Source organism: Heteronotia binoei, chromosome 1 (genome assembly GCF_032191835.1).
Source record: "Heteronotia binoei isolate CCM8104 ecotype False Entrance Well chromosome 1, APGP_CSIRO_Hbin_v1, whole genome shotgun sequence".
Taxonomy (NCBI): domain Eukaryota; kingdom Metazoa; phylum Chordata; class Lepidosauria; order Squamata; family Gekkonidae; genus Heteronotia; species Heteronotia binoei.
In genome coordinates, this window is record NC_083223.1 from 263,036,579 (window position 1) to 263,061,043 (window position 24,465).

At 49.8% G+C, this 24,465-nt stretch overlaps 1 non-coding gene across 1 annotated transcript; it reads left to right on the forward strand.

Annotated features, from left to right (window-relative positions):
- Positions 1–4,767: 4,767 nt before the first annotated feature.
- LOC132589505 (5S ribosomal RNA) lies at positions 4,768–4,886 on the forward strand. The gene has a single exon (XR_009556625.1). It is a non-coding gene; the product is annotated as a 5S ribosomal RNA (ribosomal RNA).
- The last annotated feature ends 19,579 nt before the right edge of the window (positions 4,887–24,465 follow it).

The following is a 24,465-nucleotide window of genomic DNA, read 5'->3' on the forward strand; positions in this document are numbered from 1 at the left end:
ATCAATAAAGCATGGTTACTGTTATATACTCCGATGCATTGAACCAATAATAATAATAATGGATTGCCCTTCCTTGCTACAGCTATTAGTCTTATTAGGACCACTGCTACTCATTGGGAATACTCAGGTACAAGTCTGGTCACGTCATCTCTAGTAGCGCAGGGTGGTAAAGCTGCAGAACTGCAGTCTGAGCTCTCTGCTCACGACCTGAGTTCGAGCCTGGTAGAAGCTGGGTTCAGGTAGCTGGCCCAAGGTTGACTCAGCCTTCCATCCTTCCGAGGTCAGTAAAATGAATACGTAGCTTGCTGGAATGAAAGTGTAGATGACTGGGGAAGGCAATGGCAAACCACCCCGTAAAAAAAAGTTCCGTGAAAACGTGATGCGACGTCACCCCAGAGTCGAAAACAACTGGTGCTTGCACAGAGGACTACCTTTACCTTACCAGTAGCACTCAAAATGCCACAGTGTGTATATGCCACAGTGTGTATATATATGTGCATATATATATATATATAATTTTTTTTGGCCACTGTGTGACACAGAGTGTTGGACTGGATGGGCCATTGGCCTGATCCAACATGACTTCTCTTATGTTCTTATAAAATGCCAACCAGATTTCCTAGGGTATATATCTAGATAGCCCAGACTAGCCCAATCTCATTGGATCTCAGAAGCTAAACAGGGTCGGGTTGGCCGGTATTTGGACAGGAGACCTGCAAGGAAGACCAGAGGCTTGACATGGAGGCAGGCAACAGCAAATCGCCAGAACTTAACAGTAGACGGGAATTGGATCCCTGTTTGGGAGTTCTGGTTTCAGTCCCCAAAGTGGGTGAATTCTTGTGGCCTCCATACTCTCCCTGTGCAGGTTGCATTATAATCTCTCTTGTCAGGAACAGCTCATGTAAACGTGGGTAGATTGAAATACCTGGAAAAAGCCTTGCTGAATGGGCAGTTGGAAAACAGGGGCTACGCTGGCCTTTATTATAATATACTTGTGCTTTTCTTTAGATGGTGGGGCAGGAGGAAGAGTATTACGAGATTCAAAGACAAACTGGAGGGGGAGGGTGGTGGTTTGCGCTCTTTGTGATTTTATTCCTGAGGTTAATTGCAGGATGGATGCTATAATATAGTGGGTTCTTTGCATCGAGGAGGCAAGGCGGTAGTGAAACCTCAGCTCTTTATTGATTTCAGCATAGTACAGGCTAAGCAACAAGACTGGTGAACTGGGCCAACAGGCGAACTTTATACAGCTCAGGGTTCTCGCGCTAGCATGCTATTGGATCCTTCAAACCAGCCGGGGGCTTGTGATTGGTGCAGGGCAGCAGGTATTTGCATCCTGCTACCCATTGTTCCAAAGTCCCCACCCAAGCTCCATTCGTGCAGCTCCAACGAGCCAGGCAGGAATGCCCAATTCAGTTCTCATTTGAGTCCCCATACATAACAGATGCAAGGGCAAGGCTCTTGGGGGACAATTCAACAGACAGCTGCAGAAGCCGTGCTCTCTGATTGCTGGCTCCAGTCTCTACCCAAGCATCACTACATGCTATGGAAATGTAGGCAATCTCTTGCACTTTTCACTGGTTATAGTCAAAGAAAACCACTAGGAGGCAGTCTTGCAACATCCATCTCATGATGAGTTATCTTAGAGCAGGAGTAACCCGACTTGCTTAACATGAGCCACATAGAATAAATGTCAGATGCTTGAGAGCTGCAAGACATGAGTGTCAGATGTTTGAGAGTCAGAAGGAAGGAAGGAAGGAAGGAAGGAAGGAGGGTGGGAAGGAGGAGGGGGTGGAAAGAAAGCAACTTTAAATGCATTAGGGTTTGTAGAATCTTTTGGGCTCAAGTGCCGTGTTCTACTGGAGAAAGTTTTTCTCTACTGAAAGTTTTGGCCAATAGAAAGTTTTTCTACTGGAGAAAGTCTTTTCTACTGGAGAAAGTTTGCCGTGTTCTACTGGAGAAAACTTTCTCCAGTAGAACACGGCACTTGAGCCCGAAAGATTCTACAAACCCTAATGATGTTACCAGCCGTGAAAACCTGAAATCTTTAAATGCATTCTCCAAGCCGGCCAACGGGGTGGTGGGCGCTTCGATAGCCACACAAGATCTGTGAAAGAGCCACATGTGGCTCCTGAGCCACAGTTTGGCCACCCCTGTCTTAGAGGTTGGTTGAGAAATGTATTTCAGATGGGAATAATAATGATCACGCTACTAACTTTGCTATGTTGTTGTAGCCAATGTATCCTGAACCTATGGGCAATGTTTGTTTCTTGCTTTCAGAGAAAAGAACCCACCCACGGCACCACATTATTACGAAGCTTTGTTAATGCAAAATGAAGTCGGAAGTGACTCTTTTGCTGTATCTCAGGCATGAAAGAGTCAAAGGGTGGGATTAATAGGCAAGGGTCATGCCATTTTAGATCTTAAACATTGTTGTGTGCAGCTTATGAAAGCTAATTCAGTCAAAGTACAAAAAAGGATGCGACAAACTGCAGATGAGGGCAAGACGTCTAGAGGGAACTGATAAAGCGAAACTTGTCTTGAGAGAGAAAGAAACTATTTTGTGAGACTGAAAGATTTGTGAGAACTGTTATTTCAATTTAAAGTCCATCTCTCTCTCTCTCTCTGCTTGGCAAATGTACTTTTATAGAAATAAAGGAACCTCTGTAATCTAAAGACATCTCTGCGCATGTCTAAAAGTTGTCACACTGTATAAGAACATAAGAGAAGCCATGTTGGATCAGGCCAATGGCCCATCCAGTCCAACACTCTGTGTCACACAGTGGCCAAAAAAACCCAGGTGCCATCAGGAGGACCATCAGTGGGGCCAGGACACTAATTAATTTATTTATTTATAACAGTCATGCACCAGCAAACAATTCATAAAAGTCCAATTCATAACCAATAAAAGGTGATCTAAATATACAATATTATACACTAAATATACAATATTATACACTAAATATACAATATTATACACTAAATATACAATTATTATTATTACACTAAATATACAATATTATACACTAAATATACAATTATTATACACTAAAATATGATACCACCTAAAATATACATAAAATACGAATACAGACTTTAAGACACTGACACTGAAGATGTAAAATTAGTGTTAAAACCAAGGATGAACTAAAAACCCTGTCTAGACCTCTTTGTTTCTTCCCTTAATAAATAAATTATTTATTCACTGCCTAAGCCTGCATTTAAAACAGTAAAATCATACAAAATTAAAACTGATTGTCCATAAAATCATACATAAAAGGCATAAAATACTGTTATAAAACTACTAACATAACAAAACATGGCAGTTACAACCAACAGAGTGGCAAAGGTGTTTAGCCATTTCCTGACTGAATCATTAGAGTTTTCCTTATTCTTGTGGCAAGCCAGCCAAATCTTGCAAATTTGTATGTAACCTCAGGGTTCCTATCGCTAAGATGATTCTTAAGAGCCAGTTTGGTGTAGTGGTTAAGTGTGCGGACTCTTATCTGGGAGAACCGGGTTTGATTCCCCACTCCTCCACCTGCAGCTGCTGGAATGGCCTCGGGTCAGCCATAGCTCTGGCAGAGCTTGTCCTTGAAAGGGCAGCTGCTGTGAGAGCCCTCTCCAGCCCCACCCACCTCACAGGGTGTCTGTTGTGGGGGAGGAAGGGAAAGGAGATTGTGAGCCGCTCTGAGACTCTTCGGAGTGGAGGGCGGGATAGAAATCCAATATCTTCTTCTTCTTCATCTTCTTAAGGAGTTGCAATTTTTGGCTACTGATAAAAAGTATGGCCATGGAAAACGGAAGTACTTCTCGATGATCATTATAAGTTTCACAGTCAAATATGACATGGACTAAAGATTCGATACCATCATTGCAGCAGCAGGGACATAATCGTTCTTGGAACGGCACCTTTTTGTATCTCCCCTCCACCACCGCTGAAGGGAGAATGTCCCACCTCATAAGAGTAAACGTTCTCCTTTATTCATTGTTTGTTAAGAGGTATAAGTAGGGCATCGGGATCACCCTGTTCATTGGTTCTGTCAGAGCTCGCCATTTGGTTGTGCTATTGAGGTCGTTTTGTCCGACAACGTCCAATATTCTCTGTTTTGCTATCTCCCTAGCATTATCATAAGTGAGAGAACTGAGATATTGTTTGGAAAGGCCGTAATAATGAATTCTGTCCTCTATGGCCCTAATCCATCTTGGGACCAAGGTATCTTGCAGAATTAAACTGATCAAGCCCTTGGGAAAAAAACAAAAGTTTCAACCAGATGGCCAAAATCCAAAGCCTCGCTTCTACTGTAATCACGCCAGTTTCTATTCTAATTAATGCATTCGGAATGCCCTTGGGTACCTGGAGAACTGTTCTTAAAATTTTTGATTGAACACTCTCCAGTTTTTTGTAGTTTGTAGTGATGTTGATTGGGGCACCAAATGTTAGCTGTTAGAGGGATTTAGCCTTAAACAATCTAAGGGCTGCAATTATGCATTTACCCCCTTTGCCCCAGTAAAATTTTTGGATAGCCCCCGCACTCCTTTTGGCATTTGAAGTAATCATGTTTATATCGGTGGTTCTTCTTCCATTTGCTTGAAACATGACCCCCAGGTACTTAAAGCATGAAACTTGTTCGATGGGAATAGAATTTAAGTACCAATGGTGTGATCTGGGTGTCTTTTTGCCAAAGGCCATTACTTTGGTTTTAGCGTAATTTACCTCTAGATTGTTTTCCAGGCAATTTTGAGTGAAAGGCTCTTTCAAGGCTCTTCTGAAGCCATACCACCCTGAACACGCCCGATCTCGTCTGATCGCGGAAGCTAAGCAGGGTTGGGCCTGGTTAGTACTTGGATGGGAGACCGCCTGGGAATACCAGGTGCTATAGGCCAGGACGCTAGAAGTCCTCACACTGTTGCCCCTCCCAAGCACTAAGAATACATCATTGCCCCAGACAGGGAATTCCAACAGTACGTTGTGGCTAAGAGCCACTGATGGACCTCGGCCCCAATCCCTGCTTGAAGCTGACTATGCCTGCAGTCACCACCAGTTAATGCTGATGTTTGAGATAGGAAGGAAGGAAGGAAGGAAGGAAGGAAGGAAGGAAGGAAGGAAGGAAGGAAGGAAGGAAGGAAGGAAGGAAGGAAGGAAGGAAGGAAGGAAGGAAGGGTGGGACAAGGGAGGAAGAAATGGAAAGAAAGCAACTTTAAAAGCACCCTCTAATCTGCCAGCTGGCTTACTTGGAGAAGTGATTTAAAGAGACAAATGTCTTCTTCAAGCTGACCAACAAGGTGGTAGAAGCTTTGAGAGCCACACAGTATGTGCAAAAGAGCCACATGTGTCTCCTGAGCCACAGTTTGGCCACCCCTGGGCTAGGACATGCTGAAGTATTATAAAATTGTGCCAGGTATGGAGAAAGTGTTTTTGTTTCCACTCCCAAAATACTGGGCCTCCAGGTCCCTCTGATGAAATGAACTGGCCACAGATTCAGGGACCCGAGCTGGGGATTTATACAGTGCCTTTATACAATGCATAATGAACCAATCTGTAGTTGGTAACTCTAGCTCAGGGGTGGCCAAACTTGCTTAACGTAAGAGCCACATCAATAAACATCAGATGTTTGAGAGTCACAAGACATCAATGTCAGATGCATGAGAGCTGCAAGAAGGAAGGAAGGAAGGAAGGAAGGAAGGAAGGAAGGAAGGAAAGCAAGGAAGGAAAGCAAGGAAGGAAGAGAGGTGGAAAGAAAGCAACTTTAAGTGCATTCTCCAAGCTGCCAGCTGGCTTGGCTTGGAGAAGTGATTTAAAGAGACAAATGCCTTCTCCAAGCCAGCTGATGGGGTGGTGGGGGCTTCCAGAGCCACCCAATATGTGTGAAAGTGCCACATGTGGCTCCCGAGCCTCAGTTTGCCCCCCCCCCCCGCTCTAGCCATGCTTCCTCACCCTCCGTGTGGGCTTCTTGGGGACATCCGGTTGGCCTGTGGGATGTAAGGTGCTGCTGGACCTCTGATCTGATCCTGCAGGGCTGTTCTTGTGCAAGACCAGAGTTGCAGAGGGAAGACAGGCTTACGTGGGAGTCCATTTCCCTGAGCTCAGCAGGTCTTACTTCTGAGCAAACATCAGGCGATGGGACCCTGGCCTCCCGTTAGGAAGGAGAGTCACTCCCCCAGAAATCCCGACAGAAGATTGGTGTCGCTTGAACCTGGGGATGTGCAAACAGAGATGTGTTTGTTGTCCTGGGGGGAGCAGGTTAATCTTTTTTTTTTTAAGCCAGTGAGCACAGGGACACTGTCGCAACCCCTCCCAGGTGGCGGAAAATGCCGTCCAGTCGCAGCTGATTTCTGGTGACCCCTCTGGACTTTCGAGGCATGAGACGAGCGGAGGTGGTGGGCCGTTGCCTGCCTCCACATCACAACCACAGGAGGTCTGCCATACCAGCCAAGGTTGACCTTGCTGAGCTTCCAATTAATTAATCATTGTACGGCAGCGTGGGCAGTAGAGCCGGGAGATCCTAAAATTGTCCGGCAGCCAGAAATGCTAGCTCTTTTAGCATTGTGCCCCACGAGGGGGCGAGCTAGACTTGTTTGGAAGACAAGAGACATTTCAGAGATGGTTTGCCATTGCCTGTCTCCATGTTATGACCCTGGTATTCCTTGGAGGTCTCCCATCCAAATACTAGCCAGAATCAACTCTGCTTCGCTTCCAAGATCTATGAGATCAGGCTTACCTGGGTTATCCAGGTCAATTCCCTTCTGCCTGGGATTTAATTTGTGTTAGGGATGAACAGTTCAAAACTTTCCTTCCTTCCTTCCTTCCTTCCTTCCTTCCTTCCTTCCTTCCATCCATCCATCCATCTCTCTCATATTTTTGTATTTTTCATGGGTGTGTGTGTGAGAGAGAGAGAGAGACCGATTTTGCACTCAGCTTACCCCGCAGTCACGTTCCTCGTCTCTGTGCAGCGTCCGTCGGATTTCCCACTATCTGCGCCGGAGTTATAGAAAGCATTGCGGCTTTCACGCAGCAAACAGAAACGGCTAAAAACCAGTTTCCGTTTGCTGCACGAAAACCACGATGCTTCCTGTAACTCCGGCGCAGATAGTGGGAAATCCAACGGACGCTGCGCAGAGAAGAGGAAAGTGACCGCGGGGTAAGCTGAGTGCGAAATCAATCAATGTGTGCACCTGGAAGTCATGTCGACCTCTGGTGACTGACCCCTACTGGAGGTCTGGAGGATATTCAGAGAGGTGGCTGAATAAAGCCTGCCCCTGCCTCTCAGCTCTGGTATTCCAAGGTGTTCTCCCATCTGAGTGCTTGCCTTCTGGGATCTGACAAGATCAGTCTTGCCTGGGCTATCCAGGGCAGGGCTGTTCAGAGTGGGGGGGGGGGGGGTTGGGGGGGGAGATCTGCTGTAGCAGAGCATCTGCTTGGCATTCAGAAGGTCTTGGGTTCAAGCTTTGCATTGCCCCGGGGGGTCCTTATGAGGGCAGAAAGGCAGGGTATAACTTTTATTAGATAAATAAATCATGCAGGAATCTCCAGTTAAAAGGACTGGGTTATGTGAAAGACCTCTGCCTAAGAATCAGTGGTAGAGCATCTGCTTGTTATGCAGAAGGTCCCATGTTCAATCCCCAGAATTTTTTTTTAAACACATCAGACAGAAGGTGATCTTAGAGACCTCCAGCTCAGACCCTGGAGAGCTGCTGACCTTGATAGACCAGGCAGCTTCATGTGTTTCTGGGCCAATCTGGGTCCAGAGGAGACCATGGTCAATAGTAGACATTAGAGCAGTAGAGCCAGTTTGGTGTAGTGGTTAAGTGTGTGGACTCTTGTCTAGCAGAACCGGGTTTGATTCCCCACTCCTCCACTTGCACCTGCTGGAATGGCCTTGAGTCAGCCATAACTCTAGTAGGAGTTGTCCTTGAAAAGGGCAGCTGCTGTGAGAGCTCTCTCAGCCTCACCAACCTCACCGGGTGCCTGTTGTGGGGAAGGAAGATAAAGGGGATTGTAGGCTGCTCTGAGACTCTGTCCTTGAAAGGGCAGCTTCCGTGAGAGCTCTCTCAGCCCCACCTACCTCCTAGGCAGTGTTCCTTCTAAGCTGAGCTAGTGTGAGCTAGCTTTTTAGCCTCCAGCTCACACGTTTTTGTCTTAGCTCAGGAAGGATGACCCCAGAGCACACTAATTTATGCAGTAGCTCACAACTTTTACTGCCAGTAGCTCGCAATTTTAATGCCAGCAGCTCACAAAGTAGAACTTTTGCTCACAAGACTCTGCAGCTTAGAGGGAACACTGCTCACAGGGTGTTTGTTGTTGGGGAGGAAGGGAAAGGAGATTGTGAGCTGCTCTGAGATGCTGAGATTCAGAGTGAAGGGCAGGATATAAATCCAACATTATCATCTTCTTCAGTATTGACCTTGACAGAGAAAGGCAGCTACACGCGTCCCAGTTTCAGTCACAGGCCAACATATTGACAAATTATTCCGTTCAAAGGCAGATGATCCATCTGCTCAAAGTGTTCCTTGATCGGATGGTGACCTTTACTCGCAAGTAAGGGTTGCCAGCTCTGAGTTGGGAACTACACGGAGGTTTTGGGGTAGAGCCTGAAGAGGATGGGGTTTGGGGAGGCGAGAGACTTCAGTGAGGCACAATGCCATCCACCTTCCAAACTTAAGTAACCATTTTCTCCAGGTGAACAGATCTCTTTCACCTGGAGAACAGCTCTAACCTCATGAGATCTTCAGCCACCACGTGGAGGTTGCAACCCATCCAAGAGAAATCACAGAAAAGGAAGAAGTAGGAAAACCACAGGTTCCATGATGTACCAGCATCAAAATCAAGCAAACTAACAAATGACAATTTAGAAAACTATTATCTATTCTTAAGCAGGAGTCGTTTTGTAGAAAAATAGATGGTGGAGCTCATTAGCATAGCTCATTAGCATAACTCATTAGCATATGCTGCCCCTCCCCAGGCAAAAGCAAACCGATGCAAGAAAGGAGAGCCCCGGACAAGCAAGGCCTGCTTGGGCTGGCTAGAGATCCAGCCAGCCCAAGCAGGCCTCGCTAACCTGGGGCTCTCCTGGACTCCCCACACCCAGTCAAAAAGCCAGTAAGCCATGCACCACCCAAAATCTCATAAGAAGTGGAGCAAGGGTGGTGTGGGCTTCTCCAGGGGTTAATGAGGGCTACTGGGGGCGTGGCAAAGCCCCTGGTGGCTGGCTGGCTGGCTGGCTGGCTGGCTGGCTGGCTGCCTGTTCTCCTAATCCAAGGATTGTTATGCAGCTGCACCTCCTATTCAATGGACAAGGTAGGTGGGGGGAAGAAGGGGGAACCCTTAAAAAGGTTCAGGAGCTGTGCTCCTGTGAGCTACTGTTGAATTCAAGGCCTGTTCTTAGGTGAACAATAATCATCAATAAGTAAACAATAGTATGAAGCCAATTTATGAGGCAAAAACCTATTTCAGGGGGAAAAAAAGATTGAAGAATCCAAATAGTCCAGTCCTCAAATGTCAATTTCAAGGAAAGTCCTCACTATGTGCCGCTAAGCACTCATATTCTCCAATGTGCAGCTATGCACAAATTCCTCAGTGTGACGGGATGGTACTCAAATTCCCATGTTACTATGATTCTTCTTCCAGCTATATTTTCCAAACTTCAGGATATGGCAAGGGAGCTTGAGGCATGACCAGGAACGCACAGGAACACAGTTCAGGCTGGCTTGGTGCCAGGGGGTGTGGCTTAATATGCAAATGAGTCCCTGCTGAGCTTTTCTACAACCCCCCCTGCATGAATCAATGGTGATGTCAGGGGTGTGTGGCCTAATATGCAAATGAGTTCCTGCTGGCCTTTTCCTACAAAAATAGCCCTGGGCACGACCAACTTTCAGGTGCGACAGCAGAAGTCTGGAGGTTGGCAGCATTACTCACCAGTTTCTTGGCTGTTTGGCAGGTGCTGTGGTGAAACGGGAAGCTGGAGACGAAGGGCAGGCTCCGGAGGCGTCCCCTGAAGCGCCATTAATCTCCCAGTATTTCACGGACATGATGGCAGCCTTCAACACCTATAAAGGCCAGGCAGAGTAGGTTTTGAAACTCCGGAAGGAGGGGAAGGGTAGGGTTGAAAGCTCTAGGTTGGGTGGGAAGTGGGTGGGGTTTGCGGAGGGGAGGGACTTCCGTGGGGGTTTCTCCAGGGAAATGGATCGGTGTCACCTGGAGATCCACTGTAAAAGCAGGAGATCTCCAGCCACCACTGGGAGGTTGGCAACCCTATCAGGAAAGGGGAGGCGGAGCACCCTAATACCCAGCAGCGAGTCCTTCTGGCTAACACTGTCCCCTTGGTAGGGTTGCCAAGTCGAATTCAAGAAATATCTGGGGACTTTGGGGGTGGAGCCAGGAGACTTTGGGGGTGGAGCCAGGAGACATTGGGGTGGAGCCAAGATCAAGGCTGTGACAAGCATAATTGAACTCCAAAGGGAGTTCTGGCCATCACATTTAAAAGGACGGCACACCTTTTCAATGCCTTCCTTCCATAGGAAATAATGAAGGATAGGGGCACCTTCTTTTGGGGCTCATAGAATTGGACCCCCTGATACAATCTTTTTGAAACTTGGGGGGTATTTTGGGGAGGGGCACTAGATGCTATACTGAAAATTTGGTGCCTCTACCCCAAAAAACAGCCCCCACCCAGAGCTTCAGATACCTGCAGATCAATTCTCCATGATTTTCTAAGGGAATAAATCTCCATAGGGAATAATAGAGTTCCCAGCAGACATTTCCCTCCCCTCCCCCCCACTTTCTGACGACCCTGAAGCGGGGGGGAGGGTCTCCAAACCGGGGGATCCCCTTCCCCCACCTGGGGATTGGCAACCCTACCCCTTGGGCAGACAAGTGAACAGCAGGAGAGCTCTCTACTAGGGTTGCCGAGTCCCTCCACCACTGCAGCAGGGGACTTGTTCCTTGCGTGTGGTTTGCGAGCGAGGCACGATGACGTCACCTGGAAGTGATGTCATCACGCTGGGGACATCACACTAGGGGCACCCTAGGACTTGCAGTAAAACCATAGAGTTTTTAGCACAAGTCCTAGAGCGTCCCTGGTGCGACATCCCTGGCGAGCGCCGACGAAGCTCTTCAGGGGCGAGGATCCCCTCGCAGCCTCCTCGCTGCCAGCAGGTTAGGGTCCTCCAGTGCGGGGGATCCCCCACCTCTGGTGGGAACTTGGCAGCCAGTTTGGTGCAGTAGTTAAGTGTGCGAACTCTTATCTGGGAGAACCGGGTTTGATTCCACACTCCTCCACTTGCACCTGCTGGGATGGCCTTGGGTCAGCCATAGCCCTGGCAGAGGTTGTCCTTGAAAGGGCAGCTGCTGTGAGAGCCCTCTCCAGCCCCACCCACCTCACAAGGTGTCTGTTGCGGGGGAGGAAGAAAAAGGAGATTGTGAGCCGCTCTGAGACTGTGAGATTCGGAGTGGAGGGTGGGATATAAATCCAATATCTTCTTATCTTTTTCTTCTCTCTACAGGCATATAGGAACACGGGGCCTGTGGGGGTACTACCCCCTGACGTCCTGGTGAGGGGGCCCCTCTGGCTATCCAGGAGGCCCTCTGGGGAACATCCTGTTTTTCTTTTTTCTTTTCTTTTTGCCATGGCTGAGCTGGCAAAGCATCGTCAGCAGCAGCCAGTACTGGGAGAACTAAGCAGGACAAAGGGCACTGTAGCAGCAAAAGTCTTTTGGGGCTCATAGAATTGGACCCCCTGGTCTAATCGTTTTGAAACTTGGGGGGTACTTTGGGGAGAGGCACTAGATACTATATTGAAAATTTGGTGCCTCTACCTCAAAAAACAGCTCCTCCAGAACCCCCAAAACCTCCAGATCAATTTCCCCTTTTACCCTATGAGAATCGATCTCCACATAGGGAATAATGAAGTGCCCAGCAGACATTCCCCCCCCCCCCTTCCTGGCGACTCTGAAGTGAGGGATTGGCCTCTCTACCACGAGTTGCTGCCAACTTCTTCCAAGTAACACAGACACACCATCCCAAGAGGAAGCCTTTCAATTGGAGACTGAAGCCTCCGGAGGTGGAAAGGCACATGGTCCTCTGGGGGCGGGGCTTCCCCCGCCAGCCGGCTGACTGGGGGCGGGAAAGAGCCTGGGAAAGCGGAAGAACTCCCGCTGGGACCTGGGGATTGGCAAGCCTAGGTGGGGCTGAGAGGAATCTTACAGCAGCTGCCCTTTCAAGGACAACGTCTGCCAGAGCGATGGCTGACCCGAGGCCATTCCAGCAGCTGGAAGTGGAGGAGTGCGGAATCAAACCCGGTTCTCCCAGATAAGAGTCTGCGCACTTAACCACTACACCAAACTGGCTCTGGGGAACATTGCTCTGTACCCAGGGACTGTGGGGCCAGGTTCTTCAAGGCTCTCTTCTTAGGTTCTAAATCTTTTTTTTTAATTGCAGGGCCTTTTTTCAGCAGGCACACGAGCGTCTTGTCAACGAACAGGTGACCGAACGCATCAGGCAAGCGCTCTCTACCATGATAGAGTCTGCCAAGCAGGCCATGCAGTGACCGGTGGAAGCTGCTGCTATGAGCTGTTGAGTCCGTCAGACAAGAGGGAGGCTGGGGAAAATACTTGGGCCTCGTTGGAATGCCGTGAATGTCTCAGGATTGTACTGTTGTTGCCGCAATAAAAGAAACTGAAGGCTTATCCCTTAACTCTGTTTGGGCATGTGTATGTGTGTGTATGGCAGTTCCAGTAAATTCTATTGTTGCAATCTCTTCTTTTTGCCATTTGTGTGCCTGTAACTGCGTCAGTGTTTCCCCCCCTTTTTCTGCATATGTTTTGGTTCCTCTAGTAGTCGTAGGGTTCCCAACCCCCAGGTGGAGGCAGGGGATCTGCCAGTTTGGAGGCCTTCCCTCCAGGGTCATCAGAAAGTGAATGGGGAGGGAAATGTCTGCTGGACATTCCATTAATCCCTATGGAGACCAATTTCCATAGAGTAGAATAGAGAATTGAACCACGGGTATCTGGGGCTCTGGGGGGCCCCTGTTTTTTGAGGAAGAGGCACCAAATTTGCAGCATATCATCCGGTGCCTCTCCCCAAAATACCCTCCTAGTTTCAAAATGATTGGACCAGGAGGTCCGATTCTATAAGCCCCAAAAGAAGGTGCCCCTGTCCTTCATTATTTCCAAAGGAGGGAAGGCATTTAAAGGTGTGTGGTCCCTTTAAATGTGATGGCCAGAACTCCCTTTGGAGTTCAATTATACTTGTCACAGCCTTGCTCCTGGCTCCACCCCCAAAGTCTCCTGGCTCCACCTCCAGAGTCCCCAGATATTTCTTGAATTGGACTTGACAATGGCAACCCTACGTGGTCACTTTGATATTTCATCACTGCATTTCTGGTTTGTTGTAAATAAAGCTGACATACAGAGATGAAATATTGAAGCAACCACTAGAGGGAGCAAAACATGAGCAGAGAGGGGGGAAACACAATACAGGCACAGAGATGGGGGAAATAACATGCAGAAAATCTAAAGAAGTCATACACCAATTCCATATCCATGCTGGGAAGCTGGCCAAGAATAAAAACAGCCCTTGAGAGCCTGTTGCGTTCAGTACTCACACCAATACAGCAGGGAGATTTCCCTGGCATATTATTCTAGATTGATGCTTCTTGGAATATCGTGAAGAAGGACTTCCTTTTATCAGTTCTAACCTGACTGCTCAGCAATTTCATTCATTGAGAATGTCCAGACTGCAGAAGAGGAGATTGGAGGGGGTGGAGTAGTATTTGAAGGGCTGTCACTTAGAGGAGGGCAGAAAATGTGCCACATTTCCTGTATTAGCCACAGTGTATTGTTGGAACTCTCTGTTTTGGGCAGTGATGCCCTGTATTCTTGGTGCGGGGGGGGGCACACTGGGAGGGCTTCTAGCCCCATTGGTGGACCTCCTGGTGGCACCTGGGTTTTTTTGGCCACTCTGTGACACAGTGTTGGACTGGATGGACCATTGGCCTGATCCAACATGGCTTCTCTTATGTTCTTAAGTTCCTCAGGAAAGACCTGGTCCCTCATCAAGGACAGCCAGATCTCTTTGGGGCTGGGGATCAGCAACAGGTTGCTACCAGTAGTTCATAATGCTCTTCCAGGGACATACTCTCCTCCCCCTGATCCAGTTCTGCAATTACCAGTTTCACAAGGGACAGAAAAGAGGCACTTTCTTTCCCACTTTCCAACCCCACCCCTCCATATTCTCAGCTGGGGTGCAGCACCCCGTTTCCTTGGTTTGGTGTAGAGCCAGTTTGGTGTAGTGGTTAAGTGTGCGGACTCTTATCTGGGAGAACCAGGTTTGATTCCCCACTCTTCCACTTGCACCTGCTGAGATGGCCTTGGGTCAGCCATAGCTCTGGCAGACGTTGTCCTTGAAAGGGCAGCTGCTGTGAGAGCCCTCTCCAGCCCCACCCACCTCACAGGGTGTCTGTTGTGGGGGAGGAAGGTAAAGGAGATTGTGAGCCGCTCTGAGACTCTTCGGAGTGGAGGGCGGGATATAAATCCAATATCTTCTTCTTCTTTAAAACTGCTATCGGCAGTCTGAAATCTTTAGCAGAGCCTCATCCCCTTCAAGTGGTATGACCTTGATCCTTCAAGTGTTAAGAATTTGATCCGGACCAGTATTTGCACTGCCCTGGATTAATTGCTTGTTAATGAATTCACTGCACAGTGAACAGTGGACCAAAAGGAAGCTCTAGTAGCAATTTAAGTTGGGCTGTCCTCCTAACTCTTGGAAGAGAAGGAACCTCCTTATTTATGCCTGCTTGGCCCTGTTCAGACCCACAGTATAATCAGATGTCGCTGCTGTTTTCTTTAAAGTGGCTGATCAGACAGCAACATCTGCCTCCCGGTATGAACTCGTGGTAGCCCCCCCTATCCTTCTCGCGACCAGATTATTTTGTTACCTGCTCCTTAGCGGTGTTTTTTAAGTTCTCCAGTTTCACCTCGTAGTTTTCTCCATCTGGATAGTTCTGCTGCGATATTAACCAACTTCCAGATGTCTGAAGGCTGGCCCAAAGCAAAAGGAGCCTCAGACAACTGCTTTACGGTCGCCATTTTTTAAAACTTAGCGATATGTGCATAACCACATAATGTTTTAACCTATGCGCATGCGCATAATGCAAGCATGCGCATAATAGCAGGGAAAACAAAAAAAAAGAACTGCATGGTGCTGTCGTGTGGACGGCAGAAGACGGTTTCACCGCGGAGTGATTCGAATTGCAGTATGGCAGTCTGATCGATAATATCCGGAACAAAGATATTTGGAACAGAACCAGGTCAGTTGAACCCAGACTCAACACGCTGTGTGAACAGGGCCCATGTGTCTAGAACTGTGCTGGCTCCAGGCCTTGAATTCTGCAGGAGCTCACAGGAGCACAGCTCCTGAACCTTTCTGACAGCCCCCTTCCTCCCCACCTACCGACCTTGTCCATTGACGAGTAGGTGCAGCTGCATAACATACAACACTGGATTATTTGTCTACAAAGCGCCCCCTGGCTGGCTCCAAACCGTTATGTCTGGTTTTCAGGATAACACCCCCTGTTCTTGCATTATTAGGCCAGACACAAAAGTTAGGCCAGAGCAAAACACTGGTACCAGGGACGGATGAACAATTAGGCCAAGTCGGCACTGGCCTGTGGGCCTCCATGCCTTTAGGGGTCCCGGGCTGGCTTCTCCCCCCATTCCCCCCCCCCGCTTGCAGCCCGCTGTTCTTTGCCCGACTTGCCTGGTGCGGCTGATGCTGGCGTCATTGCCAAGTTTGCCTCTCTCTGCCTCTCCCCCGCAGCTTTGTCAAAAGGGCTTTTGAGGAGGGGCCTACAGGCTGCAGCAGGGCCCTCCCCCCCTGGAGAATTTGACTGCCTAGGGGCCTCCACAGGGTTTAATCTGGCCCTGACTGGTACCATCTCTGCAGGCTTGCCACTGGCAGCTTGGGAAATTCCTGGAGATTGGAAGATGGTGCTCAGCAGGCTGTAGGGTCGCCACCCTCCAGGTCGGCAAAGCAAGAAAAACACTGCGCACCAAATGTTGCAATATAAGTGCAAAACACTCTTTTACTCAAAAACTTTATCGCTGTAATTCTTAAGTGTCCTTCAAAGTTATGATGATGATATTGGATTTATATCCTGCCCTCCACTCTGAAGAGTCTCAGAGCGGCTCGCAATCTCCTTTACCTTCCTCCCCCACAACAGACACGCTGTGAGGTGGGTGGGGCTGGAGAGGGCTCTCACAGGAGCTGCCCTTTCAAGGACAACCTCTGCCAGAGCTATGGCTGACCCAAAGCCATTCCAGCAGCTGTTAAGTGGAGGAATGGGGAATCAAACCCGGTTCTCCCAGATAGGAGTCCGCATACTTAACCACTACACCACACTTGCTCTCCAAGTAAGTAAACAGTCCTTAGTAGAAAATCAAATTTTAAATGTTGCCAGGTATGAATCTCTGCTGTCTTCTTGTCTTTCTGCTGAGATATGCAGATAGCCCGGCTGCCCCTCTGTAAAGTACTGGGGTCGGCGCAGTAAGAGACCAGAGTCGGAGAGTGATTTCAGCAAGCTTTACTTCAGGAACACCAACACAGACTGAGCTCTATTCAAACCTCCCGCTCCTTTTATACAATTCTTGCCCCCTTCTGATTGGACCTTAACTATGTACATGGATTGGCTATTTACAGAGGCCTAAGGGCCTATCAGGGTACAGTATGAGCCTAGATGTTGATTGGCTACTTATGTTTCAATCCTTCCCCTGATTGGGCACGCTTAGGCCTTCTCTGGAACCCTGGTGTGGAGTACAAGCTTGGCTTGTTCAGCTTCCCTCCAAAAGTAACAGTTCCCTCCAAAAGTAACAGTTCTCCATTTGAACCTAGGACACAACACCCCTCCCCCCATAGTTCCAGCTATCAGGTGACATAGTCCTGGAGATATGCCGGAGGGTGGCGGTCTCGTGTCGAGCGTCGGAGCTCCGAGGGGACTGGGCGTTCTGACTCGGTTGGTGGTTCTGCGGCTGCAGAGCTGGAGACATCTGGGACGGCGGCCCCGGAAGACCTGGGTTCAGCTGCGCGGTCGGGGGTCTCCTCCTGCTGGGCCGAAGTGGGCTCCATGGAACCCTGTTCTGTGTCAGGCTCACGGGGACTTACGTTGTCCGGATCTGGAGCCTCTGACCTTGGCTCCCCGGCAGGCAGGCGACCACGGAGTTGGTCGATGTGTCGCCTCAGGAGATGTCCACCCTCCAAGGTCACTGCATAGGAGACCGGTCCTGTGACGTGGTCCACCTTTCCAGGGAGCCAGGCGGGGCCAGTGGTGGCATAGTTCTGTGCCCACACTGTCTCACCTGGGTAGAACCCTCTGGGGGCTTTAAGGTGTTCCAGCGCCGGTCGCCTGTCTGGGGCTCGGTCAGGGTGCAGCTTGTCCAGCAGGGTGGTGATGCGGCGGCCCATGAGGAGTTCGGCTGGACTGCGACCTGTGGAGGCGGTGGGTGTGGTCAGGTAGGCCATTAGGAAACACGCCAAGTCTTTTGGCCAGTCTGAGGGGCCCAGACGGTTCAAGGCCTCCTTTGCCGTGCGCACCATCCGCTCTGCCTGGCCGTTGGTGGCTGGATGAAACGGGGCAGAGCGAATGTGCCTGATGAGGTTCCTGGCTAAGAAGTCCTGGAACACTGCGGACGTGAATGCTGTGCCGTTGTCGGTGACGATGGTCTCCGGCAACCCGTGGGTTGCAAAGATGGCCCTCAGAGCCGTGATGGTCGCCTGCGATGATGGCGAGGGCACCTGGACCACCTCCAACCACTTGGAGTATGAATCCACTAGTATGAGTAGAGTCCGCCCATGGAAGGGGCCAGCAAAGTCCATATGCAGTCTTGACCAGGGGGTTTTGGTGGATTCCCATGGTTGCACTGGGCCACGTGGGGGGTCAGGCCTTGACACCTGGCATGTCGGGCACCTTTTAACCCAAGCCTCAATTTCTGCATCGAGGCCGGGCCACCAGACATAGCTTCGTGTGAGAGCCTTCATGCGGACTATGCCCGGGTGTGCCTCGTGCAGGGCTCTAAGCACTTGGTCTTGCAAGGGTTTGGGGATGACGACTCTATTGCCCCATAGTAGGCAGCCTTTGTGGGTGGATAGTTCGTCTTTCCGGGCTGCAAACGGAGTAAATTCCGGCCCAGTCGAGCCCTTGGGCCACCCCCTCCCCACCCAGTCCAAGACACGGGAGAGGACTGGATCACGAGCGGAGCGGGCAGCAACGTCGCGGGCGAGCAATGGCCTGTCCGGAAGCATGTCCATCAGTAGGATCTGATGAGCCGGGGCTGGATCGGGATCCACGTCAGGCAAGGGCAAGCGGCTCAGGGCGTCAGCATGGCCCATTGCCTTGCCCGGGCGATGCACTAGGGTGTAAGTGTAGCCGGCTAGAAAAATGGACCAACGGAGGACCCGTGGGGACAACACCTGAGGGGTCTGCCGGTCTGATGCAAAGAGGCCCAAGAGGGGTTTGTGGTCCGTATAGAGGGTAAAGGGCCGGCCGTAGATGTAATCATGAAATTTTTTGACGCCGGCCACAACTGCCAACCCTTCTTTGTCGATTTGGGCGTAGTTCCGCTCCGCCGACGAGAGGGTCCGCGAGTAGTACGCGATAGGGACTTCGGTCCCATCAGGGAGTCGGTGGCCCAGAACTGCCCCCACGCCATAAGGGGATGCGTCGCATGCAAGGACCAAGGGCAGGGTCTCGTCGAAATGGGCAAGGACGGAGTTGGACATCAGGAGGCCCTTGATATCCTGGAAGGCTTTAGCGTGCTGGCGGCCCCACGCCCAGGGTCGGTTCTTGTCTAGAAGCCGGTGCAGGGGTTCGGCCACCGCTGCCTTGTGGGGGAGAAAAGCATGATAAAAGTTTAGGAGGCCGAGGAAGGCCTGGAGTTCTTGCTTGTTGGTGGGCGCTGGAGCATCTCTGATGGCACGCAGCTTGGCGTCGGAGGGGTGGACCCCCTGGGCATCGATGGAGAACCCCAGGAATTCCACCCGATCCACGCCCAGGAGGCACTTCTCCCATTTGACCTTGAGGCCGGCTGTTTCAAAACGTTGTAGGACTCCTCTAAGGCGGGCGGCGAATTCTTCAGGCGAGGCTGCAGCGATCAGCACATCATCGAAGAATGGAGTGACTCCGGGAAGTCCTTTTAAAAGAGAGTCCATGAGTTCCTGGAACAACCCCGGAGCCACACTCACGCCAAATTGCAACCGCTTTACTCTAAAGGCCCCCCGGTGGGTCACAATTGTTTGGGCGTTGGCCGTGGCCTCATCCACCGGCAGCTGTTGGTAAGCTTGGGCCAAGTCCAACTTGCCAAAAAATTTTGCGCCGGCTAGGGTGGCTAAAACGTGGCTGACGATGGGCACAGGGTATGCGTGGGCCTGAAGAGCCTTGTTGAGGGTGCACTTATAGTCTGCACAAATCCGCACTTCCCCACTGGGCTTGACTGGAGTCACGATGGGCGTTTCCCAGGCTGCGTGGGTGACAGGCTCTAGTATTCCCTGTGCAATCAGTTTATCCAGTTCCTCCTCAATTTTAGGCTTGAGCGCGAATGGAACTCGCCGCGCTTTAAGCCTAATAGGCCGCACTGTGGGGTCGAGGTGTAGTGTAACCGGGGGACCCGTGTAGCAGCCCAAGGTGACATCGAAAACGGCCGGGAACTCTTCGCAAACCTTGTTAAAGTCCACTCCGACAGTCTTATTGACCCCCCTGATCTCTATTCCCAGGGGCTTGAACCAGTCGAGACCCAAAAGGTTTGTAAGGTGGTTCTTGACCACTAGCACTTGTAGCTGGCCCTTGAACCCCTTGTATTCGACTGGGACCGGGCCCACTCCCAAGATAGGCACCTTATTCTTCTGGAAGTCCACTAAGGTAAACCCCGGGTCCCTGAGACGAGGCCTCAGCCTGGTGGGGATTTTAAAAAATGTCTCTGCCGCTATAATAGATGATGCTGACCCAGAGTCCACCTCCATTTGGCAGGGCACCCCCCCGATCTCTACATTGACCCGGATTTTGGAGGGCCTGACTGGCGAGGGTAGGTACTGTACCGGGTATTGGTGGGCGTGGAGAGCGTCGGTCTCGAAGTCTGGCTGGCCTTCGGAGTGCGCAGATCTTTGCGGGACGCGTGCTCGGGATGTGGATCTGCAGGCGCAGGCGATGTGGCCTTCCTTGCTGCAGAGTCGACAGGTGGCATTCCGGAATCGGCAGGTCTTTCGCTCGTGCTGGCCCCCGCAGCTTGCACATGCAGGTGGTGTCTTGTGTCTCATGCCCTGTGGGGTATGGGTGGTCTTCCTTCCTGCTGAACGATAGCCGGTTTGTAGAGCTTTGTCCATGTCTGAGTCCTCTGTAGATGGTTCAGGGTTGATCTGGTGTGCCGCAGCCTGTCTTGTCAGCCGTGGCCCTGCTGATCTGCCCTTCTCCCAGCTGGTGGCCACATCGATTGGCTTTGTTAGGTCGCACTCGGAGAGGGACAGGAGTTTCTGTACTAGTTTTTCGTCCCTCAAGCCCCATACAAACTGGTCGAGAAGGGCTTCGTTGAGGTCTGCGAAACTGCATCGGCTTGCCACCCGGCGCAGGCTTGTCAAGAACGCCATCGTGGTTTCGCTTGCCTTCTGTGTCCTTTGTCGGAAGTCCCAGTGCCGGGTGAGCTTGGTTGGCTGGGGCTGGAAATACTTCTCCAGAGCGCTGATGATGTCGTCCACCGGCGTCTCTGAGAGCTTCCTGGGTTGGAGAAGAGCCCTGGCTAAGTCCACGGTCTCCGTGCCACACGTACTGATAAGCAGAGCTCTCTGCATGGTAGTCTCTGTAATCTTCCGGAAGGTCAGGTATGACTGGAAGCCTTTGACCCACGAGTCCCACAGCTCGGGGCGATCGATGCTAAAGGGCTGCAGGAGGTTGGCTGGAGCCTCCATTCTTGGCAGTGTGTCTGGGCGGCTTGCGAGATGGGGTGTGCGCAGAGCAGAGGTGGGGACCCAGATGGCTTGGATTTAGCCACCTTTCCGTGTTCCTGGTTCTGTTGCTGGTTCTTACTGGCATCCCATCCTTGTCGCCAGTGTAAAGTACTGGGGTCGGCGCAGTAAGAGACCAGAGTCGGAGAGTGATTTCAGCAAGCTTTACTTCAGGAACACCAACACAGACTGAGCTCTATTCAAACCTCCCGCTCCTTTTATACAATTCTTGCCCCCTTCTGATTGGACCTTAACTTTGTACATGGATTGGCTATTTACAGAGGCCTAAGGGCCTATCAGGGTACAGTATGAGCCTAGATGTTGATTGGCTACTTATGTTTCAATCCTTCCCCTGATTGGGCACGCTTAGGCCTTCTCTGGAACCCTGGTGTGGAGTACAAGCTTGGCTTGTTCAGCTTCCCTCCAAAAGTAACAGTTCCCTCCAAAAGTAACAGTTCTCCATTTGAACCTAGGACACAACACCCTCTTTGAAGAGTAATTCAGCAGGTGTAGTAGCAGCACCATGAGTCCTAGGTTCAAGTCTCTGTTTCCTTTACACTCCCTCTGGCCGCTATTTTTAGACTCTGGAACCCATGCTTAGGCAACAGCTCACAGTCATATCTTATCAGTATGCACGAATGGTTGCGCGGTGGTTTTTTTGCTTTGCCTAAACTCAACACCGCAAATTTCCTTATTTACCACACCACCCTCCAGATGGGGGCTGAAGATCTCCCAGAATTACGGCTCATCTCCAGATGACGAAGATCAATTCCTCTAGAGAAAATGGCAGCTTTGGAAGCTGGACTGTATGGCATTGTACCCTTCTGAGGTCCCACCCTCCCCAAGTTCCATCACCAGTAGGATTGCAAGTCCCCAGGTGGGGTCAGCGGAAAGCGAGAACATGGCAGTGCAATAGCAGAGAAAAACAACAAATGCTCTCCGTCCAACAAAACAGTTTCTCTGTGTAATTGATAAAGTTCCTCATCAAAGGCTCCTTAGTAAGCTCGAGAGTCATGGAGTAAAAGGACAGGTCCTCTTGTGGATCAAAAACTGGCTAATTAATAGGAAGCAGAGAGTGAGTATAAATGGGCAGTCTTCGCAGTGGAGGACGGTAAGCAGTGGGGTGCCGCAGGGCTCGGTACTGGGTCCCATGCTCTTTAACTTGTTCATTAATGATATGGAGTTGGGAGTAAGCAGTGAAGTGACCAAGTTTGCAGATGACACTAAATTGTTCAGGGTGGTGAGAACCAGAGAGGATTGTGAGGCACTCCAAAGGGATCTGTTGAGGCTGGGTGAGTGGGCGTCAACGTGGCAGATGAGGTTCAATGTGGCCAAGTGCAAAGTAATGCACATTGGGGCCAAGAATCCCAGCTACAAATACAAGTTGATGGGGTGTGAACTGGCAGAGACTGACCAAGAGAGAGATCTTGGGGTCGTTGTAGATAACTCACTGAAAATGTCAAGACAATGTGCAATTGCAATAAAAAAAAGGCCAACGCCATGCTGGGAATTATTAGGAAGGGAATTAAAAACAAATCAGCCAGTATCATAATGCCCCTGTATAAATCGATGGTGCAGTCTCATTTGGAATACTGTGTACAATTCTGGTCACCGCGCCTCAAAAAAGATATAGCTTTGGAAAAAGTGCAGAAAAGGGGAACTAGAATGATTGGAACACTTTCGCTATGAAGAAAGGTTAAAATGCTTGGGGCTCTTTAGCTTGGAGAAACGTCGACTGCGGGGTGACATGATAGAGGTTTACAAGCTTATGCATGGGACAGAGAAAGTAGAGAAAGAAGTACTTTTCTCCCTTTCTCACAAGAATTCATGGGCATTCAATGAAATTGCTGAGCAGTCAGGTTAAAACGGATGAAAGGAAGTACTTCTTCACCCAAAGGGTGATTAACAGGTGGAATTCACTGCCACAGGAGGTGGTGGCGGCTACAAGCATAGCCAGCTTTAAGAGGGGATTGAATAAAAATATGGAGCAGAGATCCATCAGTGGCTATTAACCACAGTATATATATGTGTGTGTGTGTGTGTGTGTGTGTTTGTGTGTATTTATGTATGTATGTATATGTGTGTGTGTGTGTGTATACACACACACACACACATATATTGGCCACTGTGTGACAGAGTGTTGGACTGGATGGGCCACTGGCCTGATCCAATATGGCTTCTCTTATGTTCTTAATGTAAATAGTCCTCAATGGTTCATAACAGAATTACAATACAATAATGCAGTTCGAAAACCATCCAGTGCACAACACAGCTACTGTCCAAAAATCATAATACTTTCTCAATCAAGTCCGACGATAAAGAGAATCGGTCCAATTTTGTTTCAGATACGGACTGTCCTTCTTCTAGGGACCATCTTTCATTTTCGTAGGTTCAGTAGACTTGGGAGTGCTGACAGATACGAAATTAGAAAATATACAACCACGCGCTTATAGTGACCAAATAACAAATTAATAATGTCAAAATGGGAATATAACCATAACAGAAATTAGGATGTGCAGGGGGTCGACTTGAAATTCCTGCTTCGTTCACACTTCATGCAAGGGGTGCTCCGTAAAAGTTGATTTCAAAAGTCCAGTTCAGACCAAAATCAATATAGGTATTCACACAACGTTCAGTGACTGCAAAATAATGGATTTTTCATAGGGACGCAAAAGTGTTTCCAAAACAACTGCAAACACAGGCACTATGCTCAATATGTTTTCGAGGCCAGGCCTCAGAGCAGGAAAGGGGATGGGGAGTCCTGTTCCTCTCAGTCAGGAACCCTTACATTGAGCAGGTGGTGGCAGCGCTCCCTAGTGGCAGGAAGAAGAATAGCTCCCTCCTGGAGCTGCCCACTAGGCTTCCCAACCCGGCAGCCAGGGCGGGTGGGGACCCCTGAATTTGTGGCCTCCTCCCCCGTTCTCCAAAAATCCGGAAGCGGGGGGGGGGGAGAGAACATGCGTGTAGGCATCATGTAGTTGTAGAGCTCCTGATCCGTTTGTAAAATGTGTGCCTTTAAGGCTGCGCAGGAAACAGGAAAGGCTTCATTGGAAAGGGTCAGTAATAGTTTCCATGGAGAACGGCCCCTCCCTTTCTTTTGCTTTCATTTTCACAGCAAGTAGAGTTCTGCAGGAAGAAGATCTAGTAAGTATTTGTGTGAGAGAGGGAGGGGGCAGGGGATTCCCTGGTTTGGAGGCCCTCCCCCCCCTTTAGAAAGCATGGGGGGGAGGGAAATGTCTACTGGGCACTCTGTTATTCCCTATGGAGAACGATTCCCATAGGGAATAATAGGGAATTGATCCGTGGGTATTGGGGGCCCTGGGGGGGCTATTTTTTGAGGTAGAGGCACCAAATTTTTAGTATAGCATCTAGTGCCTCTCCCCAAAATACCCCCCAAGTTTCAAAACGATTGGACCAGAGGGTCCAATTCTATGAGCCCCAAAAGATGGTGCCCCATCCTTAATTATTTCCTATGGAAGAAAGGC